This window comes from Dermacentor variabilis, chromosome 9 (assembly GCF_050947875.1).
Source record: "Dermacentor variabilis isolate Ectoservices chromosome 9, ASM5094787v1, whole genome shotgun sequence".
In the NCBI taxonomy this organism is placed as follows: Eukaryota; Metazoa; Arthropoda; class Arachnida; order Ixodida; family Ixodidae; genus Dermacentor; species Dermacentor variabilis.
Window position 1 is genome coordinate 12,395,911 of NC_134576.1, and position 24,536 is coordinate 12,420,446.

The following is a 24,536-nucleotide window of genomic DNA, read 5'->3' on the forward strand; positions in this document are numbered from 1 at the left end:
GCCACTTGTCTTCTTCGCATTGGAAGACGCTTTCAGGATGTAGTTCGAGAACAGAGAAGCCACCTTAACGGCATGGCACCTTTTCCGAAGCGGCTTCCTGCAGACATTCACAAGCATCGTACGCCGAGAACGAGCCCAAGCACTACTAGAAACCCGAGTGCAGCTGCCTAATTAGAACACCGCGATATATACAGAAGAAATGAGCCGCCTACTCTGCCATGCCGACCCGGAAATGTCCCAGGAAAAGAGAGTCCGCCTACCGATGCGTGGTGTAAAGGAGGAACTTTTCGCCGGAATGGTACGAAGCCCACCGAAGACTGTCGAGTTTCTTCGCGAGCCCACTAGCATCGAGAAGACACTGGAAATGCGGATCCGGCAATTCAACCACAACACGAACTCGACAAGCTACTCCGGAGCTCAGTCACTGACCATCGACGACCTGCGCGAGACTATCCGATCGGTCGTGCGGGAGGAGCTACAGAATCTGTTCCCGTTATCACAGCCTCAAGTGGCTTCGATTGGTGACGCCGTACGTGTGTAGCTCCAACAACAAGTCGGAGTAGCCCCTGAATCACCGCAAGCGATGACATACGCCGCTGTAGCCCACCGTGACGTTCCCCCTCCGTGCCGATGACAGGGCCCAGTGACGACACGGTTCCGTCGTTCACCACCAGCCCCGCCGCCAGCCCGCCAACACGTCACCCCACGCGGCATTCCAATGAAGACTGACGTTTGGCGCACCCCGGACCACCGTCCGCTTTGCTACCACAGCGGAGAAACCGGGCACATCTACCGCCAATGCCCATACCGGGAGATGGGACTCCGAGGGTTCGCCGTTAACGCGCCGCGACAAAAGATTGGAAAACGACCTCGCGATATCGCCGACTACCTCGCCGCCACTCAGTGCAGCCCTCGACAACCGCTCTGTTCACCGTCACTAGGCGGCTAGCTGTCGCCGCAGTGCCGACCATACACCGGCCCACCCCGGGGCCGCTCTGCCAGCCCATATCCGGAAACCTAAAAGCAGCAACTGATGGAGGTGCGGTTGCTGTTCGTCAAACTGACGAAGATCCTCCGCCGCCGACGAAGACGACAAGGCCATCTCGACGACATAATAACGACATGCCGCCGCCCCGACGAAGCCAGGAAGCCAAGACTACACCGAGGAAAGACGACTTGACGACGCGATGTTCCAGCTTCAGTTCAACACGACGCAGCCGTGACCCGACGCCAAGACCTAACTGCAACGCCAGACAAAGAACCACCGACCTCGGCGTGCTTCTCGACGGCCACGCAGTTACCACCTTAGTGGGCACAGGGGCCGATTACTCCGTATTGAGTGGACACATCACCGCCCAGTTGAGGAAAGTTAAAACTGCATGAGAAGGTCCTCAAACACGAACCGCTGAAGGACACCTCATTACGCCGACTGGAATCCGCACTGCAGGAATTAGCGTTCATGACAGCACTGACCCTGCCACATTCATTATCCTCCAACACTATTGACGAGACGTCATTCTCGGCATGGACTTCCTGAACCAACACGGCGCAATCATCGACCTGAAGTCGAAATCGATAACGCTGTCACAGGATCAAGCGATACCGCCGGAGAGCTCTCGTGGTCACCAAGCCTTGAGTGTGCATGAAGATCAAGTGAGCATCCCGCCGCGCTCCAGCATTATTATTTCCGTCGGCACCGAAACACCCGCTGACGCAGAAGGCGTCATCGAGGGCGACCAACATCTACTGCTCGACCATGAAATTTGCGTCGCAAGAGGTATCGCTTGACTCCACGGAGGGAAAGCGGAAGTGATGCTACCCATCTTCAGCCAAGAGTTGAAGCACATCAGCAAGGGCACGACAATCGCGTACATCGAGGAAATTGTGCAAACCTGCAATGCATTTGTCCTTTTGTATTCTGCCGCTTCTACCCCGATGAGCATAGTCCCCGAACCGGACATCGACGTAAATCCAAATCTTCCTACGAGTAAGCAGCAACAGATCTGAAGTCTTCTCCGACGATACAAACACTGCTTTTCAACGTGATCGAGGATGCAACAAACACCAGTGGCAAAGCATTCCATAGTAACCGAAGAGTGCGCTCGACCACTCCGATAGAGCCCTTCCGGAGTTTCAACGCGAGAACGTGAAGCTATTACGCAACAAGTCGACGAAATGCTGCGCCACGACATCATCCAGCCGTAGAATAGCCCGTGGGCATCTCCTGTATTCTTGGTGAAGAAAAAGGATGGAACCCTACGCTTCTGCGTCGATTATCGTCGACTGAACAAGATCACGAAGAAGGACGTGTACCCCTTTCAAGAATATACGACGCATTGGATCGGCTCTGCAACGCTAAATACTTCTCGTTGATGGACCTGAAGTCTGGCTACTGGCAAATAGAAGTCGGCGAGAGAGATCGCGAAAATACCGCCTTCATCACGCCGGTCGGCCTCTACTAGTTCAAGGTCACGCCATTCGGACTATGCTCGGCGCCTGCAATGTTTCAGCGCGTCATGGACACGGTGTTAGCCGGACTGAAGTGGCAGACGTGCCTTGTTTACCTGGATGACGTCGTTGTCTTCGCCGGAAATTTCGACGATCGCCTTAGGCGGCTTGCGACAGTGTTAGAAGCCATCAAGTCATCAGGGCTCACTCTGAAGCCGGAAAAGTGCCGTTTCGCTTACGATGAGCTTTTGTTCCTAGGCCACGTCATCAGCAAATCTGGTGTACGCCCCGACCCGCAGAAGAAAGCTCGCGTCGCAATGTTCCCGCAGCCAATCGACAAGAAGGCAGTGCGCAGATTCGTTGGCATGTGTGTCTAGTATAGACAATTTGTCAAGGACTTTTCACAGATCGCCGAGCCGCTAACACATCTAACCAAATGTGATGTCGAGTTCAAGTGGGAAACGCCGCAGGCCGACGCATTTCAAGAACTAAAACGACGCATGCAGTCACCGCCCGTACTTGCACATTTCGACGAAGACGCCGATACCAAAATCGACACTGACGCCAGTAACCTAGACCTCGGTGCCGTCCTAGTCCAGAAAAAGGCCGCCATGAACGGGTGATATCTTATGCAAGCTGGTCGCTGTCAAAAGCGGAAGCAATTATTCTACGACTGAAAAGGAATGCCTCGCCATCATTTGGGCTACAGCAAAATTACTCCCTTACCTATATGGCAGGCCATTCTAAGTCGTCAGCGGCTATCACGCGTTGTGTTGGCTAGCTAACTTAAAGGACCGTTCAGGACGGCTGGCGAGGTGGAGCCTCATATTGCAAGAATATGGCATCACGGTAATCTACGAGTCCGGAAGAAAACACTGTGACAACGACTGCCTATATCGCGCCCCCATCGATCCCCCGCCGCAACACGACGAGGACGACGATGCGTTCCTCGGAATAAGCATGGAAGACTTCACTAAACAGCAACGACAGGACCCGGAGCTAAAAGGCCTCGTCGAGTATTTGGAAGGGAACACCGACGTTGTCCCTAGGGCATTTAAGCGCGGGTTGTCCTCGTTCACGCTACAAAACAACCTGCTCGTGAAGAAGAATTTCTCACCAGTCTGCGCCAGCTACATGCTTGTTGTACCGTCAGCGCTGCGTCCAGAAGTACTGCACGCCCTACACGACCACCAACCGCTGGGCACCTCGGATTCTCCCGGACGCTGTCGACTATACAGGAAAGGTATTACTGGCCGCGTCTGACCGCCGACGTCGCCCGTTACGTCAAGACATGCCGAGACTGTCAGCTACGCAAGACACCCCGACAAGGCCAGCAGGATTACTACAGCCGATCGAACCTCCTCACCGACCATTCCAGCAGATTGGGATGGATTTGTTCTCATCCTCATCACCGACGGAGGAACGGCTTTTACGGCAGAGCTCACCCAAGCCATTCTGCAGTACCGCCAGACAAGCCACAGGAGGACAACTGCCTACCGTCCGCAAACGAATGGTCTCACGGAGCGCCTGAACAAGACCCTCGCCGACATGCTAGCAATGTACGTCGTCGTCGAGGACAAGACGTGGGACGCGGTCCTGCCGTGTGTACCCTTCGCTTACAGCACGGCGGTGCAGGAAACAACACAGATCACGCCGTTCAAGTTGGTTTACGGCCGGAACCCGACGACGACGCTCAACGCCATGCTGCCGCACGTCACTGACGAAGAGAATGTTGACGTCGCTGCCTATCTCTAGCGCGCTGAAGAAGCCCGACAGCTCGCCCGCCTGCGGATCCAGAACCAGCAGCGTACCGACTGCCGACACTACAACCTGCGACGACGCAACGTCGAGTACCAGCCCGGTGACCATGTTTGGGTGTGGACCCCGATACGCCGACGAGGAATCCGTGAGGAACTATTGCGACGCTATTTCGGACCCTACAAGGTCATCCGACGTATTGGCGCACTAGACTGTGAGGTCATGCCAGACGGCATTCAGCATTCACAGCGGCGCCGCGCAGGATCTGAAGTGGTCCACGTGGTGATTCTGAAGCCATTTTACGCACGCCGACGAACTTCCTTAGTTTGTTGTTTCTTTGCTACGGGTGTTTTTGTTTATTACTTTCATTTGTTTGCAGCATTGGGTCGATGCTTTTTAAGAGGAGGGGGGGGCGGGAGGTAGTGACACGTGTATATCTTTATCTTTCTCGGGTGGCACGTTTCACTGCTTAACAAATGTTATCACGCAGTACAGGACGCGCCTGCATGTAAAGGAATTTTCTGGAATGTTATCGATGGTTCCAGCTGCTGTCTGTCACCCAGCCTTGTTTAATCTGATTGCATGTACGCGCGACGCGAATAGTGTGGAACTTTGTGCAAGACACGCGGGACCCAGCGATTAGTCTGGAATATTCGACAACTGACGTATAAAAGCCGACGTGCTGGACCCGCTGATCAGATTTTGACGATCGCCGACTTTGTTCGCCGTTGTCGCTGTTCTTTAGTGTAGCCTGTTTTAGTGGGCACATGTTCGCCCAATAAAAGTTTGTTTCGTCTTTCGCAATATTGCTACTGTGTTCTTCATACGTCACTCCACTTGACAATATCATCCAGCGTGACACAACCAACCAAATGTTACACAGGCACTTTGGTTTCCTTACGTGCACTGAATGTGAAAGCATTATGACTCTTCCGCACGATACTTTTCGCTTGGGCATGTGCTCGAATTTGGCAAAGAAAATTTTGAAGGTAGGCCAGCCAAATTTTGGCAGTGGGCTATTTCGGTTTTGAATGTAGGTCAGCTAAATTTTGGAATTGGGCGAAGTCAACTTTTTGGGTGTGGGCCGCGGCGGCCGACCGACGCCGTAACTGTTTACCGTGGTATTTCGCGTGCGGACCGCAACAGGTTGAGCGCCGGGAGCATTACGTCGTCACTTGGGTTTGGTAGATTCAGATGTTAACGCCAGAGGGACATTTTCAACTTCATGAGGCATATACATCATTCCCATTAACAGAAGAAATCATAGATGCATACTCCGAGCTAGGCACAACGGCACAAAGAGCGAAAAAATGGGAATGAGATTAGGTGCTGGCGAAGTTCATCAGCCTTTAAAAAAAATCAAGAGCGTAACACACCTTAGTCTACGCAAACAATTAGTGCGAGAGCCATGACTGTCATATAACGCCACCCTCACAGGCACGATTTCCTTGAGGCACGCTGAACCAATGGCAAGATATTGCTTTTAACTTCACTAGCGCGAATATTTCAGGTAAGCGCAGCACTAAACACACTATCAAACTCAAAGCGTACTAACAAACTGTAGCTGCTCGGCAAACGTAGATGGCACAGTCCGATGACCCCGCCCTCCCACCTCCAATTCTATGTCAGGTGGCGAAGTAACAGAAATATCTTACCCCCACACTTGTAGGCTCAGTCGCACACTTCCTGCAGAACGCTTCTTGCAGGATCTACTGCGGCAAGGATCCTCCTGGCTGGTGGCGTAAAAACTGCTGCACGCGCGGTGCGAGCACTCACAATTTGTGCTAGAGGCATAGCACTCTCACCTTCTTTCTTTCTCTCTCTGCAGACAGTGCGCTTGCGGTTGGCTCGGCAAACGAAACGTCGCCTTTTTATCTCACTGCAGGAACAGTGCCGCATTTTTTTTTTCAGAAAGAAAGGCCTGAAAAGAACGGCCACTCTTAAATGTCTAGCTAAGCATTTCTATGCTTACCGACCGCGCACAGCCGTCCAGCTGTACGTTCGCCCGTACATCCATTCCGTAAGACGACCGTTTCCAAAATAGCGTCCGCAGCAGTGAGCGAATTCACCATTGTGCTGCCTCTTCAACGCGTTTTAAGCGCCGAGAACACAGCCCTGACGAAGCTATGAGCAATCGGCGCTCACTGTCGCCATCGCAGATCGCTTTCAAGATATGGCCCGTGCCGCGGCCGTGCCATACGCAGCCGCCGGCAGAGTACGGTTGATAATGGTTCACGACGGTTCGACGTGGGTGGACAAGGCGCTAGAGAGCAATAACGGCTTATAATAATTGGAGCATCATCAGCACACCTGGCTCAGCCATCTGCAGTAATTTGCCTGCGTCATCTATCCACCTTGCGCCGCCGTGCTCCGCAGCTCCTGTCGCCGCAGCGACTGAGCTACTGCGACCGTTCGTAGTGACCGGATAATGTTTCATAAAAGTGATAATGACACCGGGCGGCTTGAAGAAGATGAAATGACACAATGCTTACGCTGACTTAGAAAACTTCTAGATGAGATTCTGCGCGATTATATTTTGCGTGGGCAGCGCGACTCAATATTGACGGCAGAGACGCAGGTAGGGCATGCGCTGTGACCTACTATGCCGCTGTCCACAACAAGAAGGGTGCAGTGTGTTTGCCAGGCTAATGTCAACTGTCAGTGCCTTCAGTCCAACAATTCCAACAATAGAAGCACGACAAAAACAAAACCTCCTTTGTGCTTACGCCTGAAAGGAGCCCACGGATCATGAAAAAAAGCGGCGAGTGTCACTTTTTCCGGGCTTTCTTTTTTCAGGCTTAGGAGAAACTTCATTCATTAGGTATTGAGCAAAAGAAAGCCGTATCGGGAATTTTTCAGGACGCTCTACTATTTTTTCAGTAACACTTTTGCAGTGAATATATTATATAAGGATGTTAAAGTAATGATAATAGCAAAATATGTAATTAGCAGAAATACGAAAAAAATGTACAAATCGCTACAAGCGACGGAATACCTTAACGTTCAGGTAAGTGGCAAATGCCTCTTGAAATTCTGGCACAAGTTACGTGGTATATGGGCACTATGACACAATACGTTCCGCTGTGACTTGACTCGAGTGCGAGCGTTAAAATAAAGGTGGCTCGGCGCGAAGCAATTTCGTTGCGTCTGGCGCCATGCATGACACATCGAGCCGGCGCAAAAAGAAACGGCGTCGGAAATGAAAATCGCTGACGAAGCGAAGCGACGCCGTTGGCCTGGCGTCGGGCGCCCGGGTGCGACGCGAGATGCGTTGTTATTCCGTAACGAATGGGCTGTTCGGCGGCCGTTTAATTATTGTGCGCCGGCACTATTTATTGCTCGCTTTAATTAAAAAGAGGCGCCGGACAGATGGCGGCCCCCTCTTAATTAATCCGCGCCAACGAGCGCCACCACAGCGCTCTCTCCCTCCCTGGGTGTAGTGCACAACGTCAGTCGCGGTCGGTGCTGAAGACCTGCAGCGTGCCTTCGGCTAATGGACAGCGTTCGACGGGCGCCTGCGGAGCATCGCTGTACGCGCGAGCCCGTCGACACGCGACAGTTCGCTGCAGTGAACAGCCGTGATGGCAAGTCCCGTTCAGGAAGTCGCTGCGACAGCACCAGCGTCAGTTTTCTTTCACAGAAAAAGATGGCGGCCATTTGTGAGACAGATACAGCTTCTTTCAGTCTGTTTTACCTCTGAGGTGTAAGAATGGGTTTCTATACAACTCCAGCGATAGGCGAACTTTCAACGAGAATGAGGAAGGAGGTGGGATTCATAGCTCGATGTACTTCCGCTTTTCTTTCGTCACTTAAAGTAGTGTTAGTGAGCAAGTGAAAGTGGCAACATTCTTCCTAAATCACGAATATTTTTCTTTCTAATCAGATTACTTCTGCTTATAGCAAAACGTGTAAAACGAGAAAGAATAAGGGGGATATCCGCGATAAAAAAGGCCAAGCAAGGAAGGCATCATATGTGCTAACCACTAAGAGCCATGCGCCCGAGGGACACGCAGTCGCTGCACATAACTTTGTGACACGAAGACCTGAGAGTTTGCCTTTATTCTTGCCTTTCTTGCACACTGGAAGGCGCAGCGTAGCTCGACAGTAGCCGTTGCGCGTAGAACGACGCCCAGCGGGGCTTTCTGAAAAACAGAACGAAGAAAGACGTAGAAGTAAGCGTTCTCGTCGTCGTGGTGAAGAACGAAACAACGTTTCCGTGTATGCTTCGGTAGCGTCGTTCTGGGCAGCAGTGTTCGAGCATTATCGGAACTCTGACTTTTTTTTGCAGAATCACATCGGTGACAATGAGTGATATAGCCCTTTTTATATTTTGCATATTCATGGAATTGATAGCAGCAGCTAACTTTTCGTCAATATTTCTTCGAAGAGAAGAATGACCACCTATTGTACGACTGTCCTCAACTTGAAACACAAATACAATTTCTTTCCTGCGCATTGAGGAGAATAGGTGATCATTCACTGAGCAAAACCAGATAATACTGAAACATCGTCCTTACCAATCACTGGCTCAGAAGACGGCAGCGCTATTGTGCTTTCTGTGTTTTGTGCGAGTGTCTTCGCCTGCGACCGTCGTCATCGTATTGCTCTCTCGCTCATTCTCGCAGAGTTGGCTAGCCATGCAGACCCTTGACGGATTTCATTTCATTCATTTAATCTCAAGGCCACACATGCACTACAAGGAGGAGTCGAAATAGTAAAAAAAAACAAGAAAAGCCGACTTCAACACATCATAATCTGTGAAAACAGTCGTCTGCAAAGAACCCGATATTAGAAGTAACAAATCAGGCCCGTCATAAATATAAATTAGAAAAACGAAGAGGCCCAAGGACTGATCCCTGAGGAACACCAGATGTTACGTAGCATTATTTAGAGTCATGATCATTAACAGAAACATACTGTGTTCTATTCTGCAAGAAACGTTCAATCAGTTTAAGCAAGCTGAAATCAAGATGGAGTGCGCTAAGTTTCAGTAATGCTATGTTTCACTAGTCGTTGTGAGATGGTTTCAAAACCTTTCGCAAAGTCAAGGAAGATGCAGTCAATCACTGAAGCTCGATATATAGAGGAAGACAAATCATCAGTAATAGTTAGCAATTGAGTCTCACAAGAATAATGTTTACCAAAACCATGCTGCTGTGACGTAAAAAAGTTCTTAGACTCGAGAAAACTAACAAGGTTGCCGTAGATTATGTGGGCTAATAACTTGCATGGAATAGAAGTTAAGGAGATCTGCCGATAGTTTAAGGAGTTATGAATATCGCCAGACTTGTGGACTGGAGTCACCTTCGCCGTCTTTCAGTCGTCCGTTGTTGAACTCTGCAAAATCTCAGCAAAAATATCTCACAACAAAGCAGATCAATATGTTACGTACTCTTAAATAATATGTAATTAACGTTATCCACATACGCCGATGAAGTAAGTTTAGCTTTTTTAATCTAATTGCATATGCCATCAACGTCGATCGAAATCGGCTCCATCTCAAGGTACGTAAAGGCACCTGGGGACGGTGAAGTATTTGTTCGATCGTCAAAAAAATTATCTCGAAAGTGTGATGTTGGAAGCTCCAGCGTCAGTTTTTAGAATCATTTCTTTAGGTTTCCGTACGTTGATAAGGTTTCAAAACTTCTTAGGATTAGTTGGGAGCAGAGTGGTAGTGTTTCAGAAATAAGCATCTGTGCCCTTCCACTCTGTGAAGGATGATCAGCGAAGCTGAATATGTCGGCCCTTTAATGGCGAACTGCACCTCCGTCGCGAGTCGGCCCATAATTGCATTATCTTCGAGATCAGCCCACGCATGGGGAGCGCTTCACGCATGCGTCACCTCCGCCGTAGGTCAGGCCGTCATTGCACTAACTTCTGGATCAACCAACGTATGGGGAGTGCTTAGCGCTTGCTTCACCCCCGCCGCGGTTTGGCAGGCATTGTACAATTTTCTGGATCCGCCAACGTATAGCGAGTGCTTAGCGCATGCTTCACTTCCGCCGCGATTGCGCTCGGTAGTGAACTACCTTCAGAATCCGCCCACGTATGGAAAGTGCTTAACGCCTGCTTCACCCCCGCCGCGGGTCGGCCGGCTTTGCATTATCTTCTGGATCGGCCCACGTAGGGGGTGCTTAACGCCTGCTTCACCTCCGCCGCGGTTTGTGTCAGTATTGCACTAACTTCGAAATCTGTCCACTTATGGGGAGTGCTTAACATCCGTTCACCTCCACCGCGCGTCGGGCTGCCATTGCACAAACTTCGGGGTCAGCCCACGTATGGAGAGGGCTTAATGCCTGCTTAAGCCCCGTCGTGGGTCGCGTTGGCATTGCACAACTTCTGGATTGGCCAACGTATGGGGAGTGCTTAATGCCTGCTTCACCAACGCCGCGGTTTGTCTCGGTATTGCACTACCTTTGAAATCTGCCTACGTATGGGGAGTACTTAACGCCGGCTTCACCTACACCGCGGGTCGGGCTACAATTGCACAATCTTCGGGATCAGCCCACGTATGGGGAGGGCTTAATGCCTGCTTAACCACCGCCGCGGGTTAGCCTGGTATTCCACTACCTTCGAAATCTGCCCACGTATGGGGAGTGTTTAACATCTGCTTCACCTCCACCGCGCGTCGGGCTGCTATTGCACAATCTTCGGGATCAGCCCACGTATGGGGAGGGCTTAATGCCTGCTTAACCACCGCCGCGGGTTGACCTGGTATTCCACTGCCTTCGAAATCTGCCCACGTATGGGGAGTGTTTAACATCTGCTTCACCTCCACCGCGCGTCGGGCTGCTATTGCACAAACTTCGGGATCGGCCCACGTATGGGGAGTGCTTAAGGCCTGCTTAACCCCGCCGCGGGTCGGCCCGGCATTGCACTATCTTCTGGATCGGCCAACGCATGGGGAGAGCTTAACGCCTGCTTCACCTCGGCCGCGGGTCGCCCCTTATTGCAGTAACTTCGGTATCCGCCCACGTCTGGGGTATGCTTAACGTCTGCTTCCACCGCGGTTTGGCTCGGTGTTTCACAAGCTTCGGCATGCGCCCCCGTATGTGTTGTGCTTAGCATCTGCTTCATCTATACCATGGGTCGGGCTGCTATTTCACTAACTTCGGGATCAGCCTCCGTATGGGGAGTGCCTAATGACTGCTTCCCTTCCGCCGTGGCTCGCCCCGGTATTGCACTATCTTTGGAATCCACGTATCAATTTTTTCAATTCAATTCAATTCAGTTTATTTTTCACTGATAATAATTTGTACAAAGGAACTGTTGGGCCATTATCCAAAGGCTAGTGTTGGCCCATAGTTATATCTGTAGCAGCAGCTACAATGTCATGCGCATATCTAGTTATTAGCGATATAACCTAATACAGTTAGGTGGATACATACAATTAAAACCATTAAAAAAGCAAACAGTGCTACTCAATCACCTGTAATGTAACAGAACTGTTAGGAGAATACCTACACACAAAAAAAAGAATAGCATATTATACGTAGAAGTAAAATATTTGCGAAGGTCTATGCTCAAGTGTTTAGGCTTTCTGAATAGATCCAATAAGGAATAATCTTGCACACTGGAGAACCAGACCAAGAAACAAGTGGAGAACCAGACTGAGGGAAAATCACGTACTTTTTGATAGGTATAGCTTTTTTACAGCAGACACGAAATGGTTGGCCATTTTTACCTCAAGAGGTACTGTGTTCCAAATTTTGGCACCATGAAACTCAAGTACTCGTTGGCCATGTGGGTTACCAGTGATTGGTAGGTTGAAATTTATATTTGTTGCACCCCTTGTATTGCGATTAGGTGTAATAAACAGGCTTGGTGATAATGAGTGATTCCCACCTAAAACATTGTTAATCAATATGGCAACTTTCATTTCGCATGCCAGAGATAATGGTAATATACCGAGACGACCGAACAGCATGTCACTATTATTATGTGGCCTTGTGTATGCCATAATGCGCAAGGCCCTTCTCTGTAACCGAAAGACGGGATCTACGTAAGTTTTATATGTGCTAGACTATGATTCAGAACAGTATATGTTGTGACAGTGAAATATGAAAAAGTAAACAACTTTAAGACCACTAACGTCAAGATATTCTTTGCATTTTATTAATAAATTGCAAGCCGAAGCTAATTTCGCAGATAAACTAGATATATGTGGTCTCCTGTTCAAGTTTCAGTTCAATAACACCCCTAAATATTTTATGTGGTAGAGCTGTTCTATTGTTCCACCTAGAAGGTGAATTTGCATGGCTATTGTGTCACCCCAGGCAAAATGGGAGTTGAATACTATGTATTTTGTCTTATCTCTGTTTAGTGTTAATTTATTACGTGCAAACCAAGTTGATATATTTGATAACTCGCTGTTTATAGTGTTCTGCAATACGTCAAGGGATTTACCTGAAAATAATAGCGTGGTATCGTCAGCGTACATAACACATTTTGATGGCTTCAGTATTGATGGGAAGTCATTGACATATAGCGAGAACAGTATGGGCCACAAAACTGATCCTTGCGGAACTCCTTTATCCATAGTAGTATACTGAGAAGCAAAGGAGCCAAATTTTAGATATTGTTTTCGACAATTTAGGTAGCTTGAAAAGAGGTCCATTGTAATTTCGCTAAAATCATAAGTTCGTAATTTTTTTAGAAGTATGGAATGACAGACCGTGTCAAGTGTTTTCTTTAAATCTAAAAGTAATCCTACGGCAAACTCGTTATTGTGTTGAGCAGTGTATATACTCTGGGTTAGTTCTAACACTGCTGATGACGTTGATGGCTCTAAATCCATGTTGAGAATTTGTTAGAAGCTTGTTGTTTAGATAGTGCTTCAGTTGACCCGCGATGACCTTTTCAAATACAGTATTTATTATGCTAAGTACAGAGTAGGCCGATAGCTTCCAGGGTCATTGACGTCGCCACTTTTATATATAGGAGAAACTCTTGTGATCTTTAAGATTTCAGGCTATGTGCCTCGGCTTTTACAGTTATTAATTATTTTAGTCAGTACTGGCACAAGAATATCCATATTGTCTTTCAATGCTTTTACGTTAATGCCATCGTGGCCAGTAGCTTTGTAGCAAGGCATGCCTGATATAATTAAGGTTACGGTATGCACGTCCACTTGATCCAAGGAAAACCATGCATGGATGCTGGGGCAATCGACATTGCTTTCAGTAACTGGAATACGCTCCGCTAGCTTTGGGCCAATGCTAGTAAAGTACGCGTATAAAGCGTCGGCGCACTTGGCATCGATATGTTCAGGAGTGACCGGTTTTTATTTGGGTTATCAATTACTCCTTTTACAATTTCCCACATTTTTTTGGTATTGCCTTGTGCTTGTTTTATTAAGAGAGCGTTATATTCTTTTCTTGCGCCTCCAGATAAGAGCTACTACGTGGTTACGAGATATTCCAAAATTTTGCAAATGATAAGTGTTATCTCTGTGTTTTTTCCATTTGTGGTACCACCAGTCCTTTTCTTTTATTGCTGTAATTATGGTGTTATTCATCCACGGGCACAAAGGTTCCTCGCATTTGTTTTGTTTATATGTGGTACACTTAGATATCATGTGTGTTAATGCATTTGCGAACTTTGGGCATTCGATATGAGCGTGACTGCTAAATTCATCTTGAAATTCATTTTCCTTAATTTTTTGCCGAAGTTTTTTCTAAATAATGTTGCGATTTGCTAGGATGGTCTTTTTTACCATGGTCATATTTGCGCTGTGTAATAACGCAAAAATAGGGCAGTGGTCAGTGAGACTCGTATCGTATACGCCAGAATGTATGTTATTACTGCTACACAATACATGGTCTATAGTTGTAGATGCACTTGGTGACAATCTAGTAGGTTCACAGATTGTATTCCTAAAGTTATATGACTCTAGTAGGTACGAGTATTCAGAATTCGTGGCTTTGCTGATATTAATGTTAAAGTCACTAGCAACGGTGATGGTACTACTTAGGGTGGCTTACTACTTAGGGTGGAAAGCATAGATTCGAACGATTGATAAAAAACGGGAGACTCAAGTTTCGTGGCCGGTATATTGTACCAACAACTATGCGTGAATCTAAAAGAACAACGAGAGATTTAACCGTACTGTTACTAATTTCAGTATCGGTGATTGTCCTAAAGGGTACCATCTGCTTGATTAGTAGAGCCACTCCACCACCACGTAATACTGCATTCCTAGGACTGCTTACAAGACTGTATCCTGGAATGGAGATGGGCTCACCTTCTTTTAACCAAGTTTCCGTTAAGCCAATTACATCAAAAGTAAAGTTATGCTGTGTCAAAAAGGACCACAATGTATCTTCGTTTCTACGAAAACGTCGAATGTTGCAGTGAAGTATCGATACGCACTGGGTTTTGTGGAATTCCCGTTCAACATCACGGATTGAAAACGCCATGATTGGTGCGGCAAACAAGACTTAACTCTATAGGCTCCTAAAGTACCTTTCTCAGGTGGTCTTCAGAAATGATGTGCAGTACACGAGAATTCTCGTTTTTCCGCATTAGAATTTTGGCCTGCGATACCCATACATACTTCCAATTTTTCTCCCTTCTGGCTTGGCGAGCTTTTGCGAGAAGAATCTTATTCTCTTGGCAGAATTGTTCATTAATGAATATGGGCTCATAATTTTGTAAGCAAAGGGCAGATGTAGACAATCTCCCTTTCTTGGCATTCTTTACCATTTTGTCTCGAACTACAGTGGAGGTGAATCTTACCAAAATGTTCTGCTGAGCCTTGTTTTAGGTCGGAACTCGATGCACTACATCGATATCTTCGGGACGAAGTTCTATCTTCAAGCAAGTCGCGAATTTTTGCATCACTTCTGGCAACGATTCGTCTGTCGACAAGGGACATTTCTTATTTCCAAGTGTTTCCGACGACTCTATTGCTTGAGCTCGATTATTTCCTCTCGCATTTCTCTCACATCATCTCTGCAACTGGTGCACAGCGCCAATAATGCTAGCCTGCTGGTGTTTCACTTCTGATAGTTCATGGTGCACGTTGTGCACATCAGTCCTGAGTTGCTCAAATGTCCTATTCATGATGTACATGGATGTCTTGATGTCCTGCATGTCCCTCTGGGACAGTTTGTTGTCGGCTACTAAGCTTTTTATGTCAACTCTGGTGCTTATTGTGATACTTTCTAGCTTTGAGGTCATGTCACGCAAGACTTTAGCTAGATCCTTAACGGTACCCGGCGGTTTGTCCGCAAGAAACTGTCCAAATTATTTCAGCGGATTTTCGCCCATTACAAGTTTCCTACAACAGAGCAACAATGCAGAGCAATCCAGCAGCTGTAATTTGAACTTGAGATAAGCGTTTGAAAGCTTACGTACCTGCAAAGATGCGAGCTCCGGATTTAGTACATGGCAGTTGCTACTTGCTGCCTGGATCGCTCTGAAGTGATGCTGGCTCCATCCAAACAGGGCTTTCATAGCAAAGCCATGTTGCGTCGTATGCCAAAATAGACTCTGCGCGCATCAGCCGCTGTGGTGACAGTGCGATCAGCCGTTGGGGCGGTAGGTCCACCGTAGGCCACCAGTTAAGTCACGCACTTGGTTGTCACGCACTTCTTAAGTAATCTTCCGTAGATATGCCAGGGGAGTACGTAACGTCTGCTTCGCCTAGACCACGGGTCGGGCTGCTATTTCACTATTTGCGGGATCGGTCCGAGTATGGGGGGTGCTTAACGACTGCTTCACTTCCGCCGCGGGTCGCTCCGGTATTGCACTATCTTCGGAATCCACGTATGGGGAATGCTTAACGTATGCTTCACCTCCACCGTGGGTCGGGCTGCTATTGCACTATCTTCGGGATCGGCCAACCTATGGGGAGTGCTTACCGCCTGCCTAACCCCCGCCGCCGGTCGGCCCGACATTGCTCAATCTTCGGGATCTGCCAAAGCATGGGGAGTGCTTAACGCCTGCTTCACCTCCGCCGCGGTTTGCTTGGCATTGCTCAATCTTCGGAATATGCCCCGTAAAGGGAATGCTTAGCGTCTGCTACACCTCCGCTGCGGTTTGGCTCGGTAGTACACAATCTTCGGCATCCACCCACATCTGCTTCACATAGACCACGGGTCGGGCTGCTATTCCACTATCTTCGGGATCGGCCCACGTATAGGAGGTGCATAACGCGTGCTTCACCTCTGCCGCGGGTCGCCCCGGTATTGCAGAATCTTCGGAATCCGCCCACGTATGGGGAGTGCTTAACGTCTGCTTAACATCCACCGCGGGTAGGGCTGCTATTTCACTAACTTCGGGATCGGCTAACGCATAGGGAGTGCTTAACGCCTGCTTAACCCCCGCCGCGGGTCGCCCAGGAATTGCTCTAACTTTTGGATCGGCCGACGTATGGGGAGTGCTTAACGCCTGCTTCACCTCCACCGCGGTTTTGCTCGGTATTGCACTATCTTCGGGATCCGCCCACGAACGGGTAGTGCTTAACGTCGGGCTCACCTCCACCGCGGGTCGGGCTGCAATTACACTATCTTCGGGATCGGCCCACGTATGGGGGTGCTTAATGCCTGCTTAACCCCCTCCGCGGGTCGGCCCGGTATTGCTTTATTTTCTGGATCGGCCAACGAATAGGGAGTGCTTAACACCTGCTTCTCCTCCGCCGCGATTTGGCTCGGTATTGTTCAATCTTCGGCATCCGCCCACGTATGGGTAGCGCTTAATGTCTGATTCACATAGGCCGCCGGTCGGGATGCTATTCCATTATTTTCGGGATTGGCCCACGTATGGGGAGTGCTTAACGCCTATTTAACCCCTGCCGTGGGTCGGCCCGGTATTGCATGATCTTCTGGATCAGCCACCCTATCAGCCACCGACGGTAACGGACCCCGACTGCTATCCACTATTCACTTCTTCCACTATCTTCGGAATCGGCCCAAGTATGGGAAGTGCTTAACGCCTGCTCAACCCCCGACGCGGCTCGATTCGGCATTGCTCTATCTTCTGGATGGCTCAAAGTATGGTGAGTGCCTAACCCCTGCTTCACCTCTACCGGGGTTTGGCTCGGTATTGCAGTAACTTCGGAATATGCCTACGTATGGGGAGTGCCTATGGTCTGCTTCACCTCCCTAAGGTCGGGCTGCTATTGCACTATTTTCGGGATCGGTTAACGTATGCGGAGTGCTTAACGCCTGCTTAACACCTGCAGCGGGTAGGCCCGGCATTGCTCTATTTTCTGGATCGGCCAACGTATGAGGAGTGCTTAACGCCTGCTTCACCTCCGCCGCGCTTTGGCTTGGCTTTACACAACCTTCTGCATCCACCACCTGGACGTTCCCCCACCTGGACCACGGGTCGGGCTGCTCTTCCACTATCTTCGGGATCGCCCTACACATGGGGAGTGCTTAAAGTCTGCTTCACCTCCACCACGGGTCGCGCTGTTATTGCACTATTTTCGGGATCGGTCAACGTATGGCGAGGGCTTAACGCCTGATTAGCCCCCGCAGTCGGTAGGCCCGGTATTGTTCTATTTTCTGGATCGGCCAACGTATGGGGAGTGCTTAATGCCTGCTTCACCTCCACCGTGGTTTGGTCCACTATTGCACTATCTTCGGGATCCGCCCACGTATGGGTAGTGCTTAACGTCGGGTTCACCTCCACGTCGGGTCGCGCTGCTATTGCACTAGCTTCGGGATCAGCAAGCGTATGGCGATTGCTTAACGCCTGCTTAATCCCCGCCGCGGATCTTCCCGGCATTGCTCTACCTTCTTTATCGGCCAGTGAATGGGGAACGCCTGCTTCACCTACACCGCGGTTTGGCCCGGTATTGCGCAATCTTCGGAATATGCCCATATATATATATATATATATATATATATATATATATATATATATATATATATATATATATATATATATATATATATATATATATTGTCACAAGCTGTCATGAACCACGCCTGCCGCGCAGACAACCAGATGAAGGAAGGAAGAGAACGACGTTAGCCAAGCTGCCGCGAGACTGCTCTTCAACAACCGCGCCTATCAATCAGATTCATCTGGTTGTGAATTAAAACACCTCGTGTGTAACATTTGGTGGAGCTGTGCGGAGTAACTCCCACGACCTACAACGGAGCCACCAGCACCAGAACTACGCCGAAGCCGTCGCCTCGCCGGACTTTCGCCGTCGCGCTCAGTCATGGCCACAGAGCAAAATACCCTCACCAGCAGTGCCTCGGCGAACCCAGTCCCTATCCAGCACTACCGAGAGCCACGCACGTTCTCGGCGAAGGCAGAGAAAGACGTGGATGAGTGGCTAACCCATTACGAAAGGGTAAGCCAATACAATAACTGTAATGCTGCCAGTCAGCTTAGGAACGTTGTTTTCTTCTTGGCAGGCACGGCGTTCGTATGGTATGACAACCACGCGGACATGCTATTTACATGGACACGCTTCGTTGAGGAGATCAAAAAGTGTTTCGGTGACTCGGACGCAAAGAGGAAACGTGCGGAACTCACATTAGCCCAGAGAGCTCAGGTACCCGGCGAGACTTGAACTACCTACATCGAAGAAATTTTGAAGCTGTGCCGCACCGTCAACCCTCAAATGAGAGAGGAAGATAAAGTGGGGCACGTGGTAAAAGGAATAGCGGAAGACGTGTACAAGTTCCTCATTGGTAAAGAGAACTTGGACACTGTATCAGAACTGATACGGCACTGCCGTACGTTCGAGGCGCTGAAGACTCGCTGAATTACACCAAAGTTTGGACAGCTGGCCAATGTAACGACTGTAGCAAGTGTTGACACGAGTCCTCCGCTCCCAGACCTTTCGTCCGCCATCCGCCAGATAGTCCGTGAGGAGCTCCAGCGACATGACGAACAGGCACATTATGCGGCGCTACGTTGCAGCTCCTCCGTTTTCCGAGACACGCTTTGGGAACCCCCTTTGGCTACTTGGAACCACTCGGTGAACGTCACGGATCTTAACGGCTCCAGAGACGAACCGCATTACATTACGACTGAACCACCACGCAATGATTCGCACCCTCAATGTTTTGATCCACGCCCACGCAACTTTCGTCCGCGAAGACTCGCCGCTACCTACTACTTTCAAGGGGAAGAGCCTCGTTACCCTCAACCGATGTCTTCGGCAGAATACTTCAATCCGCATTCTGAAGTTCGCCCTTCGCCAGTGTGTTGCTGCTGCGGCATGCCTGGCCATATAGCTAGGTACTGTAGCCGATGCCGGGCATCAAACTACGGATCGTCAGCGCCGACTATGCGGTCTAGCGGTCGTACACTGCGCACTCAGTGGCCAGGAGACTCCACTTCAGGAAGCCACTTTCGGGAGGACTGACGCACCGCCCAGGAAACCTACTTTGGAGAAGAAAGAACCCGGAACCGCTACCGCTCTCCTTCCTCCGACCGTACTTTGACGCCACCACCAGCCTTCCAAGCCCCCCGATCACCATCCCCTCGGTCGCGATTCACGTCACCATCGCCTCGGCGCCGTTTCGTGCCGCCCCCGCCGGGAAACTAGCCAGCGCGGCCGATGGAGGTGAGGTCGCTGGAACATGTGTGCTGCCGACTCAACTGCCTCCAACTATTTTCATGCTAAAGAATAAGGTTCATGTACTGATTGATGGGGTCTCAACAATGGCTTTAGTCGACACGGGAGCAACTGTCTCGGTCATGAGTGTGGGGTTTAAAGGCCTTCTGGGACGCAAGGTTATGTTTCGTTGGGACCAGTGCACAAGTTTCCATGGAGTCAGTGGTGAAGCATTATACCCGGTTGGTGCGTGTAACGTGGATGTGTCTTTGGGTGGGAAAGTTTTTAATGCAGACTTTACTGTTCTTCCTCACTCCTCGCATGACGTGATTCTGGGGATCGACTTTTTGCAATTGTGTGGTGCGAATGTTGACAGCCGGACTGGCAGAACTCAGTGTCGACACCAGTGTTTCACCTGTGCTCTTTGAAGGTGAAGCTTTCCCGGAGAGTGTGTTGTGCGTGTCTGAGGATACAGTTGTGCCCGCCTTATCCGCGATGCGCGTTGCCGTCGCCTGTTCATCTCCGGCTCCTATCTCGTTCGATGCTGCAGTGGAACCTGTACATCGGAACTGCCTCAAGAAAAACCTGTTAGTTCTGTACTGCGTGGTCTCAGTGATCAATGGATGCGCTGGGCTGTGGGCGCTAAACTGTTCCAGTGAAGCGGCAGTGCTACCTCAAGGCCTAAAGATTGCCACGTTTCAGGAAGAGTCGCCCGTATCGGTGGCAGTACTTGCAGAGCTCCCCGATGGAGGAGCAACCAGTGTCTTGAGCCCCGTGAGCTCGAAGATACTTTCCATGATTGATAAGTCACTCAGCGATAACGAGCGCCAAGTTTTGATGGCCCTGCCTACGAAACATACCTCGGTATTCGACTTTGCGCAGCGCGATGGACCGCCATCAATTCCTGCGTCCAGAACTCGTCACCGCATCAACACAGGAGCCGCCCAGCCAATCCGACAAAAACCACATCGTGTATCCCCATCAGAACGCAACATAATCAGCGATCAGGTCCAAGAAATGCTATGCAAAGGCGTCATTCGAGAATAATCTAGTCCTTGGGCAGCCCCCGTGATATTGGTGAAGAAGAAAGACGGTACGTGGCGGTTCTGTGTTGATTACTGTCGCCTAAACGCCGTTACTAAGAAAGATGTATATCCGCTCCCACAAATTGACGACGCCATCGACTGTCTCTTTGCGGCATCTTACTTTTCCTCAATCGATTTACGGTCAGGTTACTGGCAAATTCCTATACACAAGGACGACAGAGAAAAGACAGCATTTGTAACACCCGACGGACTATCCGAGTTTAACGTGATGCATTTCGGGTTGTGTAACGCGCCCGCAACGTTCGAAAGGTTCATGGACACGATATTACGCGGCTTAAAATGGGAAGTTTGCATGTGCTACTTAGACGACGCTGTGATCTTCGCGCGAACGTTTAGTGAGCACAACAAACGTTTGGATTTGGTCTTGAACTGCTTGGAGAAAGCGGGTCTTGTGCTCAATTAAAAAAAATGCCGTTTTGGGGAACGACAAACTCTTGTGCTAGTCCATCTGGTCGCTAAAGAAGGCATCCGACCAGATCCTCAAAAGACTGCGGCCGTAGAAGCATTTAGAGTACCCAACTCTGTCAAGCAGTTAAGAAGTTTCTTGGGCTTGTGCTCCTATTTTCGCCGATTCCTTCCCCGGTTTGCTGACATGGCTCATCCCCTTACACGCCTTCTCCAAAAAGGCGTTCCCTTTGAGTGGACTGCAGAGTGCGACTCATCGTTTCGCCAGCTCAAGTTCCTGCTGACATCCCAACCAATTCTTCGCCACTTTGATCTTTCATCACCAACTGAGATTCACACCGATGCCAGCGGCGTAGGCATCGGTGCTGTGCTGGTTCAGCGTGTTGGCGACAGTGAGCACGTGATCTCTTACCCTAGCCGGTCCTTGAGCCGCTCCGAGCGCAACTACACAGTCACCGAACAAGAGTGTCTGGCGGTCATCTTCGCCGTGCAACGGTTTCGTTCGTATCTCTATGGGCACCCCTTCACTGTGATAACAGATCATCATTCGCTATGCTGGCTTGTGAATCTGCGGGATCCCTCAGGACGACTAGCGCGCTGGGCCCTCCGTCTACAGGAATACAATCTCGTTATTTGCTACAAAAGTGGCCGGCGGCATGCTGACGCTGATTGTCTCTCTCGGATGCCACTTCAAACAACTGAATGTGATGCGGACAATTTTGATGAATACATCGCTTTTGTGTCCCCGGAATTTCCGGATATGGGTACCGTCATATCCGAGCAGCACAAGGACGAGAGCTTACAACCGCTCTTCGCGGCAGCACAGGAGTCACCTGCAGGCAGCCGCTTTCGCCTACGGGATGGTGGCGCGCTGTATAAGAAGAACTACTCGACCACCGGTGCACGCTATCTTTTAGTTGTCGCCAAGAACCTTCGCCACCAAGTATTACACGCCATGCACGATGACCCAACTTCCGGTCATCTTGGTTCCACACGTACTCTCTACCGGGCTCAAGAACGTTTTTACTGGCCTAAGATGCAGAAAGATATCGAACGGTCCGTCGCCAGCTGCTCTCAGTGCCAGCGCTACAAGCGACCGCCACAAGCGCCACATGGCCAGCTTCAACCAGTTCCCCCTTCTAGCGTCCCCTTTGAGCAAGTTGGTATAGGTCTTCTGGGCCCTTTCCCGCGATCCTCCAAGGGTAACCGTTGGGTTATCGTTTGCATAGATCACCTTACCCGCTATTGTGAGACCGCCACATTGCCATCGGCCACAGCTACAGAAGTTTCTATCTTCTTGCTGGCTAACGTTATACTCCGACATGGACCTCCTCGCATAGTAATCAGCGATCGTGGGCGACAGTTTACCGCGGACGTAGTTGAAGAAACCCTTCGTCTGTGTTCATGTAGCTTCCGCCATTCTACACCCTACCATCCACAAACTAATGGTCTGGTCGAGCGCACAAACAGAACGCTTTCCAACATGCTATCCATGTACGTCGATTCAGCACACAAGAATTGGGACAGTATCTTGCCTTTCATTACCTATGCCTTCAATACCGCGAGACACGAGACCACTGGTTACTCACCATTTTCCCTTCTGTATGCTCGTCCGCCGCGCTACACCCTCGACACCATATTTCCCTACGTCGCTCATGACAACGAATCAATTGATGAGATCCTATGTCGAGCAGAAGAAGCGCGACGCCTCGCTAGGCTACGCACCATAGCATCGCAGGACCGGTCCAACATACGCTATGACGGGCGTCACCGCCACGTTTACTTCGATCCTGGTGACCTTGTGTGGCTCTGAACGCCGTTGCGGAAGCGTGGCTTGTGCCACAAGTTTCTCGCCCACTACGTCGGCCCTTACGTTATTCTGGAGCGCCTCAGCGAAGTAAACTACCGCATTGCGCGTCTCACGAACAGTGGACGACGCTCGGCCAAGGCTGAAGTGACACACGTCGCGCGTCTGAGGCGTTACAACCCACGAGATGACTGACTCGCCCAGCGGGCTTCGTCTGCCAGCGGAGAAATGTCAGAAGCTGTCATGAACCACGCCTGCCGCGCAGACAACCAGATGAAGGAAGGAAGAGAATGACGTTAGCCAAGCTGCCGCGAGACCGCTCTTCAGCAACCGCGCCTATCAACCAGATTCATCTGGTTCTGCATTAAAACACCTCGTGTGTAACTATATATATATATATATATATATATATATATATATATATATATATATATATATATATATATATATATATATATATATATATATATATATACCTACAAGTTGACCTACAAGTTGAAAATATTCGTGCTAGAATGAACAGGTTAAATGGGGTATTATGCAAACATAGGTTAACCCTTCCCACACAGGTTAAACTCCTCATTTATAATTCATACATAGCGCCAGTGATCACTTATTGCCACACAGTTTGGGGTACAACGACTCAACACAATAAACAGCGCCTTTTAATTGCAGAAAAGCGTGCGGTAAGGCTGATAGCTAATATACCGTGGAATGCTCACACCAGAGAATATTTTAGGCAGTTCAATATTTTAAGTGTAACTACCTTGTATGTGTTCAAACTTCTTTTCATTTACAAAACTGCTGTAGCAACTAACAACAACCTTATGCTAACAATGTTTCAGCTTGTACGTCATGAACCTACATATGATGTACGTCATTCTATGTCATGGTCCCTACCGTTAAGTCGCACCAAATACCGCACACAATCTTTATCGTACAATCTGCCTAGGTATCTAAATGTTCTCGAAGAAAATCGTTTTTCCCTTAGGTTGCTTTCTATACAAACCTTCATAGAATTGATCAATCTTTTCGGGCTTTCGAGCGAATAGCTCACCTATGTGACTGTATTGTATGTATGTATTGTATGTATTGTAACTGTATTGAATGAATTATATTTATCTGTATTTTTTGGCGTTAAAATTGTGTAATGGGAATTGACGAAGAAATTGTGTAAATGCGTTAATTGTGTAAAATCATAACAATGTAATAGATTCCGTGTAAAAATTGCAGTTATGCAATAGATTACGAGTATTGTGATTTTGAATTCTGTTTGTGTATACTTTGTAACCTGTCGTATTGCCTTTGTTTCTCACCTCACTGCTGCTCTGTAGGGCGTAGGGGGTCCTCAAGCTGCATTCGGCAGCTTTTTCCCTTCCGTCCTCTCTCATTTCTGTACTTTGTTTTGAGAGAAATAAATATCTAAATCTAAATCTAAATCTATATCTATATATATATATATACCTTATAATAGATACACACATAA

General features: G+C 49.1%; 1 protein-coding gene and 1 long non-coding RNA gene across 3 annotated transcripts in view; one reads left to right on the forward strand and one right to left on the reverse strand.

The window, feature by feature from the left end:
• The window catches only part of LOC142557918 (uncharacterized), a 29,799-nt gene extending 23,821 nt beyond the window's left edge, over positions 1-5,978 (reverse strand). The window contains exon 1 of the long non-coding RNA XR_012822898.1: positions 5,862-5,978. This is a non-coding gene — a long non-coding RNA (uncharacterized LOC142557918). The remainder of the gene's footprint in view (positions 1-5,861) is intronic.
• The window catches only part of LOC142558612 (agrin-like), a 521,743-nt gene that overhangs the window by 176,548 nt on the left and 320,659 nt on the right, over positions 1-24,536 (forward strand). The gene's annotated exons all lie outside the window — the stretch shown is intronic.